The sequence below is a fragment of the Tachysurus vachellii genome, chromosome 10, assembly GCF_030014155.1.
Source record: "Tachysurus vachellii isolate PV-2020 chromosome 10, HZAU_Pvac_v1, whole genome shotgun sequence".
Lineage (NCBI taxonomy): Eukaryota > Metazoa > Chordata > Actinopteri > Siluriformes > Bagridae > Tachysurus > Tachysurus vachellii.
Window position 1 is genome coordinate 8,298,691 of NC_083469.1, and position 12,305 is coordinate 8,310,995.

Consider the following 12,305-nt stretch of genomic DNA (forward strand, 5'->3'; position numbering starts at 1 on the left):
ACACACTATGGACAATTTTCCAGAGATGCCAATCAACCTACCATGCATGTCTTTGAACCGGGGGAGGAAACCGGAGTACCCGGAGGAAACTCCCGAGGCACGGGGAGAACATGCAAACTCCACACACACAAGGCGGAGGCGAGAATCGAACCCCCAACCCTGGAGGTGTGAGGCGAACGTGCTAACCACTAAGCCACCGTGCCCCCCATTATTTGCAATTAACTATAGGAAAATAATAAGCACACAGTTCATCAAATACCTACATTTAATACATTAGGATTATAACAGGTCTAATGAAACAGGCCATTTCAGGTGAAGCAGTTACTATAAGACTGTAAACTTCATAGGCTGATGCATGAGCGCTGTGCACCTGCAATGAACTTGACTGACTTTCAAGATATACTCCCACTCCCAGCAGGTCAGGCTCAGGACCTCAATACTTATAGCCATGAACCATGCAGCTGACCATGTGTCACTACTGAAGCATGCAGAATGTTTATTTTTCAAGCCTGACTAATCTCAAGTGAATACCGTGAAACAGCTGTGGTAAGCAAATATCTCATTCTGTTACCACTTTAATCCATACAGCACAAAACAGAGAACTTTTCTCGCGTGAAAACTCGGCTACCCCAAAGCCAGTGAAACTCCATAAGGATCTGCTGCCAGCTGGATGCAATTAACTAATAAAGCATTTCTAGAATGGCAGCCCACACTGTTCTCACTGAAAGGATAGGGTTTAAATCGATTACAAATAAGCCTGTGTGGTCTGTATAGCCGAGTTCAATGTCTCAGGCTTTCGCTGTGGAAAAAAAGTAAGCCAATATGAGAAACCTTGGGATGATTCCGAGCCTTACTAAATTCCCAGCTTATTCATCCCGAAGAACATTACTCAGTAACTATTTTTGAATTATTCAGCAACTACTCTAACATTAATAGGAATAATATGCAGTAGAAATGAGAACTGTAAGAGGAGTTTAAGGGGTTGTACATGAGCAGAATTTAATTCATGTTCATATAGAGATTTTAGTAATAGATACACAGCCACGATGCAACTTTACAGAAATCCAGAGCTAGATCTTGATCCCTAACAAGCAAGCCAGAGGCGAGGGCAGCAAGAAAGGAATTTTTTGGACAAGATTAGATATGGAGCTTTTTTGATCATTACACTAAACAGTCATAGTCCAAAAGCTGTTTAACATGAACATATTATATCTCATTTGCCTGCAAGAAAATAAGCATATCTCATAACAAAATATGTGTGAAACATTAATTAAAAGCCTAGTCTATCACTTTCTGCTCCATAAGACACACTGATGATACATAAATGTAATATCTGAGAGATGTTATGAAGGATATAATGTTAAGTTTATAACAAATCAAATTTCGTACTGACCGCCTTTTTTAATTGACTCCATGGTCTAAACAAATTCTATAACAACGCAGACTGTAATGTAGGTCGCCAGATTCTGAATACAACCACATGGGATTGAAACTAGTGTTCACAAAACAAACAAAGTAAAATGCATTAAGAAATTGAATACATGAATATTGTTTGCATATATTGACCAGAACATGCTAAAGCCTTGTACTTAAAAGAGCACACTTATATAATGCATGTATTATTCAAGCATCTCACGCTGAACAAGGAAGTCATCGTCTCTCATTCGTCTTATGATTGACAGCGCTGTAAGACGAGAGCCTGAAGCCACAATCTGCTTCTCCTCTTCAATGAATGTGGCGGTATCTTCAGGAAGGATGTTTAAAAAATGAGACTGCATCTCATTCTTAAGTACAACTCTAATGCGGTTCATCCGTCTGGGTGGCTGTGCAGAAATTACATGCTAATGGTCTGATTCTCATATTTCAATGTGAGATTGAGAACCATTTTCCTTCATCCCAAAAGAGGCATCTAATTCAGTGTGTGGCTGCCAGGCACACGGTGCTCCATTCGCTGTCCCTGAGGTGTCATTGCTCCAGTTACTTTCTGCCATTGTCAAGAATTCCTATACTCATCCTCAACATTCTACTCATCAGTAAATCATCAACTGACCCAGGACAAGAAGAGAGAGCAGAAGCAGAGATTATTTAATAGTCACACTCACTGGACCTTAAGTAAAGTTACGTGTAGATGTTTTTAAACTGAAAGATTCTTCCAAATACAAAAAAGTTTGAGCAACACCATTTTTATGTTCTTTGTATAGTAATATATGGTAAACAATACCACCCAAAAAAACTCCCAGGGTGCTGAAAATGGAAAAAAAATACTAAATCCAAAGGGTGGAGTGCACTAAATCTAATCCAATAATACAACCCAGCCAGTAAGAATAAATCTGTCTACTTTGCTATCTGAAGCCTAAACTTATCCATTATCAATTAAAACCTACGGGGGGGCACGGTGGCTTAGTGGTTAGCACGTTCGCCTCGCACCTCCAGGGTTGGGGGTTCGATTCCCGCCTCCACCTTGTGTGTGTGGAGTTTGCATGTTCTCCCCGTGCCTCGGGGGTTTTCTCCGGGTACTCCGGTTTCCTCCCCCGGTCCAAAGACATGCATGGTAGGTTGATTGGCATCTCTGGAAAATTGTCCGTAGAGTGTGAGTGCGTGAGTGAATGAGAGTGTGTGTGTGCCCTGCGATGGGTTGGCACTCCGTCCAGGGTGTATCCTGCCTTGATGCCCGATGACGCCGAGGTAGTTCAGATAAGCGGTAGAAAATGAATGAATGAATTAAAACCTATTAGAATCTGCACAAATTTAGGGGTTTAACATGGGGTTTAACTCCTTGCTCAGCAAAACTCTGGACATGAAAGAAGAGCAGGAATTATTTTTGAAATCTGTCTTGGCATGATTGAGCAATACTACATAATTTCAATTCAATTCAAGTTTTTGTCCAATACAAGAGGTTTTAAGAGATAAACTTGTAATACCGGCTGACAATCAGACCCATTAACAATAATCGATGCAAAGATGCACATAGAGCAAAAAACATGGTGCAATTAACCCCTAAAGATCCCCCTCCAGCAACCCCCAATCCTTACCAGGAGCATTGCTTCAGCTGTCACACTACGTCTTTAGTTCACACTGATAGTATCTTCCATTCTGTCTGACCTTGGCATGACGACAGGGAAAGATTTATTGAACGTTCATTAGCTTTCAACACTTGAGCGGAGTTCCTATTAGGAGAAAAGAGAGATGTAGAAAAATGTGCAGACCCCCCATTGTGTGATCTCCCACTGCTGTTATTGAATGTGCTCTGTACATGTAATGGCAAACTTAGATGTTTAAATATGAAAGTTAAATATCTTTACTCATTGCTCAAAGATGCAGGAAGTTGTTCCAGATTCTGACAGGTGAAAGACTGCACCGTAGACCAGAGGTTTTTGGTAAAAATTTGACAATAACTGAACGGTGAACCTTTTCTTGCATAGTGGTAATATTCTTAAGTGGCTCTGGGTCAGGACATCTACCAATGCTTTAAATTTATTTCTAAATGTATTTGAACTTGGATCTTGATCTTCACTACAACCCTATTTCAGACTACACTATCTCTAATTTCTGCCAGTACAAGATATCAAAAAAACTGATATTTGTGTTAAGATTTTTATTTCAGACCCATTTTGTTCAAAAATACCACAATTCTCACTAACATTCTCTGTAAATTGGGTCCAGTGGAAGAAAAAAAGCAAAATTTCTACTTTTAATAAGGAACAGGTCCTATAGGACATGGCAGCTCTACAATTCCACATACATAAATCAGACTATCAGTTCTTCAGGTGTGTATCTGACAGTGTGTATTCAGTGCGTATTCTTAACATTAGGGTCCAAACAATGTTGGCCAGAGGTAAAAAAATGTTTTGATGTGTATTTGGTTAAAGCACTAAAGTGGTAGGCCAGTGTTTAAGGTGGTGGCCTACTGCTCAGAAGGTTGTGAGTTCAAATCCCAACACCACCAAGCTCCCACTTCTAGGCCTATGAGCAAGACCCTGAATAAGTCTGTATGCCATAAACATACATTCAAGGACAAACAAAGAAATCTAAGTTAATTGTCCTTGAAAATGTGTTTCTTTATAGTTCTTCCATCAATCTATACTGTTTCCACATTCAAAACACTGCTTCATGGTTTGACAGCATTCAACTCCCACCCTTACATCCATCAATACTAAACGTCATTCCATTAATTTCGTAGTACTTCCTGAATGATTCATACTACTATACTTTAAAGGACTCACATTAAAAATAGGTTATAACAGCAACATCCTTGAAGGCCTTGCACAAATATGGCAAAAGCATGACTAAATAGATACACCATTAATTCAGAGCTCAGTAAAAGCTCAAAAGATTCTTTTTGAGAAAGTGTTGCCAGTGAAACACCTTTAGAAAGCTACTATCCAAAGCACCTTTGAATAAACGTAATATTTTAAGATTGTATTTTTCTTTACTTCATGGAATCTAATAAATAGCTTTTACAATTTTAGAAGTTAATTTACTAAATTGTACTTTTCCTTGTTTCATCTACCCTCTTAACTGTAATATGTACACTACATGGGCAAAAACCTGTGGACGTCTGACCTTCACATCCATACGTGGGATTTCTCCGAACTGTTGCCACAAAGTTAAAAGCATACCATTGTCTATAATGCATTTATGGTTTTCCTTCACTTGAACTAAAGGTTATAGCCCAAACCTGTTCCATCATGCGAGCATCCCTGTTCACAAAGACATGGATTGCCACCTTTGGTGAAGGAGAACTTTTTTGGCCTACACAGAGCCTCAACCAAACTGATCATATTTGGGATGAATTAGAACACTGACTGTGTGACAGACATTACTGACCAACAGTACCTGACATCTCTAATGCGTTCATGTTTGAATGGGCAAATTCCCAAAACCATGCTCACAAATGTAGTGGAACGTCTTCCCCTAAGAATGTCGATTTTTTAACAGCAAATGGATTAGGGATCATGAATCTGAAACTGGATGTACAACAAGCACATGGCTATGATGATTAGGTGTCCACAAACATTCTCCAATACAGTGCATCTTTTATATGATAACATGAGTATTCTATGAGTATATATAAGTGAAACGTTAAAGCTACACTATGCACATATCCTGGAAAAACACACTACAGGTATGAAAGATGTGCTGTCCTCTGTCAAGAGTGTATATCTACAGTAATGTGAACAATTGGCCTTAGTGTTAAAAGGGTCCTGTATGGTTCTTTGGATGGACAGAACACTCAGCTTCCTAAAAGTGTACATGGAACATTTTAAGTTGGGGAAATAGAGAAGCTCTCTGTGGTAGGTCTCTACAGAGAACCTTTAAGTGGTCTTTTATTCCTCTAAATGCAATAACTGCAAGGTAACATAATATATATGTTTAATATGTTTAATAAAGAGTATTTTTAGAAAGAAAGAAAAAACTCTCATAATGACATGTCAAAAATATCAGATTGTCTACTATCAGCAGTGAGAAGAAATATAGATTTCAGAAGCTTGTATAATCTAAAAATAGTAAAGAATTATTCTAGGAGGAAGCACTGTGCAATGTGTTATGGCTGTACATAATGCTGAAACATAATACCTTTTTTTTTATTCACCTTCATACACCCTGCTTTTCCAGGCAGCATAAAAATGATGTTTGTTTTGTTTACTTTGCTTTCTTCTGAGAAGAAGAATTTTTTCACTATTTATAGTGAAAATTTAATGCAAGCTTGGTATCTTTTCTTCCAACTAAAACTTATCCTCAATAGATTTGTATAGGTAAACACAAAAACACAAAGAAACACAGAAACACACACACACAAAAAAAAACAAAGCACCCTGTAAAAGTCTCTCTCTCTCTCTCTCTCTCACACACACACACACACACACACACACACACCACTCCCTAAAATAAAATGGTGCAGCATGTATCAGATGCACATACAGTTTTGCAACTGAATATTCCACTAAGAAGGTGAGCTATTATATAAATATATTTCAGAAAGAAGCTCCATATTTACCATCATGTCATCACTGCTAATTCTACAAACTGCAGATCAAAACAAGTCATATAAGTTTAACTAGCCATCTGCCTCTGGATGAATGTGTTTAGACTACATTATGTTCATGGATGCTCAACCTGTGCATGACAGTGTGCTGTGCTGCAACACATGCTTCTAATGTTAATGAATCAGCTTGGAAAAATTGATAGAGGCTTTTTTAACGCACTTGAAAATAATAATAATTAAACAAAACGCACTAGTGAGACGTTGTGTGAGATCCAGTCAGGATGGAGACTTAAATCTCCAAAGTACAATGCATCATTGATGATGTTTAAGTACCAATACACAATACACAGGCATGCTGTATTATTTTTAGATTATTTGATCAACTTTTCTTGTTACAAACATAGGTTATAAATCTGCTCGGAGATCTGGCGTTAATCCAAAATCCCAGATGCGTTCCACATGGCTATCTTTATTTCTAAAGGGCAAAACTGCGTTGTTATAATTCCTGATCTTACCTTGATAAGTGGAAGCGTTTCCATTCTGCTTGGTTAAGCTTCATTCGCACTGATGCCCTTTAAAACTCTGTCTTTCTGCACCATCATCCATTTCATCCTCCGAAACCGACAACGCGTAAAAGGCGCAAAAAAAGAAGAAAAAAACCTGCGTCCTTCTTCTGCTCTCTCTCTCTCTCTCTCTCTCTCTCTCTCTCTCTCTCTCTCTCTCCCTCTCTTCTTTACCGCACAATGCACTCAGCTGCTTAGTCTTAGGACTGAAAATCCATCGACCTCACTGTCAGAATTAAGCAGCAAAATATCCCTGTGCATTCACGGCTAAATATTCCGCGTTTAATTCCAAATGCATGGTCGAAATGAGCCACGAAGCCACAGCTTTCACAAGAAATCCGCGCTGAGGATGGAAGTCCTGTCTGAGAACTAGGGTTCAATGTTAAGGGACGAGTTGGATGCGCGGCGCACGGCACAGACAAGCGTGTTACGCGCTGGAAGCAGAACTTAAAGCAATCTCTAGATGGCACAGGCGAGGTACAGCAGGCATGTGAGACAGGTGTGTCAACCAGAATCGAGGGAGGGAAATGTTTTAAGAAAAGAATGATGCTCAGGGTGCGAACCCCGCCTCCTAATCTCGTGAGAATTCGTCTTGCTTTGCATCCATAAACCAGTACTGTATGCGTAAAACTGTAGGCGTGTTAATGTGTGGATGTGTGTATAGCGCTGTAGATATGCATGTGTAGGTGTGTTAATGCCTGTAGATCCGTAGGTGTGTAGGTGTGTAGGTGTCATCTGACATTCAAAGGATTTTTGAATGTTGAATATAGTCGATACCTGGTTGGTAACATGGGTTTTTTTTCCATGTTATATGATTGCAAAGTTGATTATTTTGGACATTTTTTGTGCATTTTTTCTTGAACAGTCATTTCTATTTCTATGACCTATTTGGTTCTACATTTTAAACATGTATTTCTAGAAAAGAAGAAATATTTGAAGAAGCCAAACTGGCAATAAGAAAATGTAAGCTTAAAACATGTAATATGCATGTAAAACATTCTGTATAATCTTGTATATGACAGGTTTCCTTGTATGTATCATGCAAATTTGTTGTCATCTTATAAACTTCTACTTCCCATTTGTACTACTGTAGTGTTAAGACATTAGCAGCGGACATGACAAACCATACTTTTCAGAAATATCTATATATTTTTTTACTTACAACCTCACTTGTTGGAACTTAGTGGCATAATTTCATGTTTATAGAATTGTTGTTTGAAAGGAAATACACAATTTGGTGGTTCCAATAAATATTGGCACTACTGTTCAACATCACATGGTTAACATACTATACTGTATATTTTTTATTAGTTTGCAAAACAGAAAAATCAGAGAAACATGCTGAGAATGTTCTTTTTTGTATTATGCTACACCCATAGGACACACTGGAGGCTAAAAACAAGCTTAACTAATAAAAGTGCAAAAGAAAAAAATCCTACAGTTTATAGTACACCTAACATTATTCCCAATATTGAATAAAATACAAAGTCTCCATGGAGTGATTGTTTATAATCCAAACAAATGAACAAAAAAAGAAACAGCTTTCTCAATGCTAAACAGTAAAGCTTCTGTATGAACAGATGTGCAGTTAGCTCTCTGTGACCGTAGAGAATTTAAAGTAAACCTCTATGACAAATAATCAGTCAACTGCAGTACTGTAAAATATTGTGCAGTATTGAAATGACTGTAGAAGGTTAGATGTCTCGTGTTGAAGGTGTCATCACAGACTTTAGTGGGTCAAGGAAACCTCAAGGAAAAAGGGTACTAAACTACCGTTGTTTTTTTTTACACAGCAAGGTTCAAGTACACTAAGTTTCAAAGCTTTACTTAAAAATACAATTATGGTCCAATTATTTATATTGTATATTATATAAATGATATAGTATACCATATATAATCTTAAAGATACTCTATAGCCATATTTCCAGATGAAAGCTATGGGTACAAAGGATAACATTCCACCACAGTGACAAGGAAAGATATAGATATATCTGGGAGAGTATGATGGAGTTACATACACGGTACTACAGCAGTGTTGGTGCCTCCCAGCTGCAGGGTTTCAGCCTGTACTTTCCTGTGTTCTTTCTCCAGGTTCTCTGGTTTCCTCACATCTCCCAAGACTACTGTGTGTGTGTGTGTGTGTGTGTGTGTGTGTGTGTGTGTGTGTGTGGTACACAGTAACGGTCTGGCATACCACTCAAGGTATTTGCTGCTTTGCTCCATCTCGGCCACAATGGCAAAGATTGAGCAGTTACTGGACATGAATGAATGAATGATTGAATGCTAAAGAACATTATTCTTTAAATACTATACTGTAAATCATTCAGTACCTACAATGCAAATAATAGGAACGGTCATAACAATTTAAAATATCACAATGTGGCACAAATTGGCTAAATGGAAGATTGTATGATACCAAGGTCACACTATGTACATACTGTATGGGGATGAGAAATTTCTGGAGCGACCATCAGTTGTCAAGGTTTAAAGAGTTATCTGCAGTGCTTATGTACACTTACGCAGAACAAGATGATCTGAAAATAGTTATATGATTGCATTTTTGTAAAACTTTGCTTTGAAAAATAGGCTGAGATGAGATGAGGCAACGTAAATCATGGCAAGGCAAAGAAAACTGAACATGGAAACAAATGGTAACAAAAACTAACTAATCTGTAACTAATCGGGAGTAACTAATCAGGAACACAAAACAGGTGAGCACAATCAATGAAGGAAGTGGGGTAGACAGCAAAGGAAGAATTTGTATGTGGTTGACGGTGCCCTCTGGTGGTCTGGGGGGAATTTTATATGTTGATTGTGACATTTGCAAGATGTTTAGGTTCTTTTTTTGGTTGTTGTTGCCTTTTCCAGCTGTCTCATGATATCAGGTTGGTTGTTTTGTTTGTCAGTGATTGTTGGTTCATGCATAGAAATAACTCGTTCTGAGAAAATAACATAGGACAGCACTATCCACAAGCTTACATTTGCCCGCAATTGACTGGTAATGCTGTGATTGATGGTGTTGAGAGAAAGAGAGAGAGAGAGAGAGAGAGAGAGAGAGAGAGAGAGAGATGCTGTGAGTCTCTTTTGGACTCCTGGAATCAGATAACTGTTGCATTGTCAGGATTCTTGCAGTCCCCCAATTATAGGCGGAATACTTCTCTGTTGAACCACTCAAGTCCCTGAATACCACATTTTTCTCTATATTCTCCTGTGAGCAATTTACTAATGAATTCATTCATATCTAGCATGATAAATGAGGCCTAGTGTTCAGGGGCATGGTCAAGTGGACTATGCAGACTAGTTTGTTTTACTACACATGATGAAGCTTGTACAATTGGCCTCAGCACGCCAACTATCTCTGAGGATCACCAGTTCTCTAACCCTGCAGACAGCTGTTAAAATATTTCGCAATTGTATGTTATAAAAAATCAATCTTTTGTTAAATACTTCCTTTGTTTTTTTTCCATTAACTGGAAAGTGTGTTTGCCTTTCTGCTGTTTCTCTGATAGGGTTCACAGAAAGGCTTTGTTCAGTCTACCCTCAGAGTGTAATCGATTCAGACAGCGGGAGACGGAGCGAGGTGCCTCGGCTCCCCTTTATTTCACCCTCCATGGCATTGATCACTGCATTCAAGTAGATGACACACCAAAGAAAGATCTAGAAACACAGTAAATAGTTGACAGCACCTGCAGTCGCGACCACACTGTTTCGACTACTGTTTAGGGGCATCTGAGCATGAACCAATTCGACCGAGCCACATATTTTACCAAGTTTTATGACAAGTGAGGTCAAACGTGAACAAATGTTTTATGAATGAATGAACAGTAAAGCCAGCCAGTGCTTCAAGGGTAAAATAAAAATACAGGCAGTTCAATTCAGAGTGTAGCATGTTGTAAATATTATTTTTAAGATGTGTATATGGGAGATGTATGATTTCCCATGAAGAATTACGACAATTTCTTATGTCCAGAGCTTCAGTGTTCTGTATGTATGCATTTCAGTTAAATCACATTGGCAATATTAATCTATAATGAATGATGTTGAACATTAACTTGAGAAAAGAATTTAAACTTTAAAATCCTAAACCGACGCCTGAGATGACCCGAGGTAGTTCGGATAAGCGGTAGAAAATGAATGAATGAATCCTAAACCGAACCCTAACTCTAACCCTAAACCCTGTTGATTAGAAAATAAACCATAATAATAACATGACAGAATGATAGAAATGACAGAAATATGCTAATAATAACAATGTATTCATTTTCTAATGAATAAAATCGTGGATTAATTTCTGTTTTTGCCAAGCCTACTAAAGTCGATATATTCATAGAAAAGTTCCAACAAAAGTTAGTATTTTTTTCCCACACAAATATTTGTATCTTTAAAGTAATTGTTCATTAACATCTAAAGAATGAAGACTAATTGTATATCAGATTTTTGGCAATAAATGAATTCATTTGTTATACAGTTTGAAAAAAATATATTCACCCAGCAGAATAAACTAGTAAAATGGGTAAAATTAAACCTAATATGATAAACACTACAATCTTCTAAAGTGTCTACTTTTATATTATTGAGCACTGTGGAGTTTGATATGACAAAGAAATTCAATACTGAACATAGGCACAACCAAAACCAGAGAAAATTCCATTTTTTGGCCTCTGGTAAAAAGATTTAATGTTCTAGGATGTCAGTGAAACAAGTATAAACAGTTATTCTCTCACAAACCTCTCTAAGACAAAACCTGCTGATTGTTATTTTGCAAAAGAAACGGTAAAATCCTCCATCGTTGAAGACTTTCCTGTGGTGGAAGACAGCTTAAAGTTGCACTTTTACCTCAGACTTTTACAAAGCCCTGACACAACTTCAAGACAACTTCAAAAATGTCCTAAAAGCCAACTTAATCAAGCAATTAAAGTTATTTTTAAAGTCCCTGTGTAAGTTGATGTATATATATATATATATATATACATATATATATATATATATATATATATATATATATATATATATATGTATGTATATAATTTTGGCTGAAGAGTAGCCTACAGCCTAACATGTTTACAGCAGCGACGCATTGTAGGATTGGTGGATGCCAACCACTGTAAACACGAAGACGCCGCACTGTGGGCATGTTTCCGTTTATTCAAGTACGTGCGGCAGTAATGGCGAGTCAAGGCGAGAGCAAGACGAGTTTCTCAAAGTGGAAATATGCTCATTATTTCTTTAAAAAAGTAACTAAAAAGTTACTTTTAACAGTAATGCTTTACTTTTTGGTGTAAGTAATCAACAAAGAAATTGAGTTACTTTTTGAATGAATGAATTAGTAACTGTAACTAGTTACTATTTCTTAGTAACTAGCACAACACTGTGTGTATATATATATATATATATATATATATATATATATATATATATATATATATATATATTTTTTTTTTTTTTTTTTAGAATCCAACATTGCTGTGCTAAAAGTATGTATATGTGTAACTTTTGAAAGGCAGGATTCATGTGGTTTTATTTGATTTACTTCCATTTGGACTAATACAGAAATTGACATCAATACAAACAGCAGGAGGTAAAGCAGATGTTGATATCATAAACCCAGACACATCCTCTGTCACAATTGTCAATTAGGCAGATGAAGATCAAAATAAGTCTATATAATAAGCAAAATAAGCAATAATGTTAAACAACTATAACCTGGTACTATTTTGGCTTTGAACCGTAATGTATTTAGCAAATTTAGGGTCCAA

General features: G+C 37.2%; 1 protein-coding gene across 3 annotated transcripts in view; it reads right to left on the minus strand.

The window, feature by feature from the left end:
* The window catches only part of LOC132852134 (leucine-rich repeat and fibronectin type-III domain-containing protein 2), a 115,912-nt gene extending 109,301 nt beyond the window's left edge, over nt 1-6,611 (minus strand). For all 3 annotated transcript variants that reach the window (XM_060879187.1, XM_060879186.1, XM_060879189.1), the window contains exon 1: nt 6,502-6,611. The gene's annotated coding sequence lies outside the window, so the exon portion shown is untranslated. The remainder of the gene's footprint in view (nt 1-6,501) is intronic.
* Nucleotides 6,612-12,305: the final 5,694 nt, after the last annotated feature.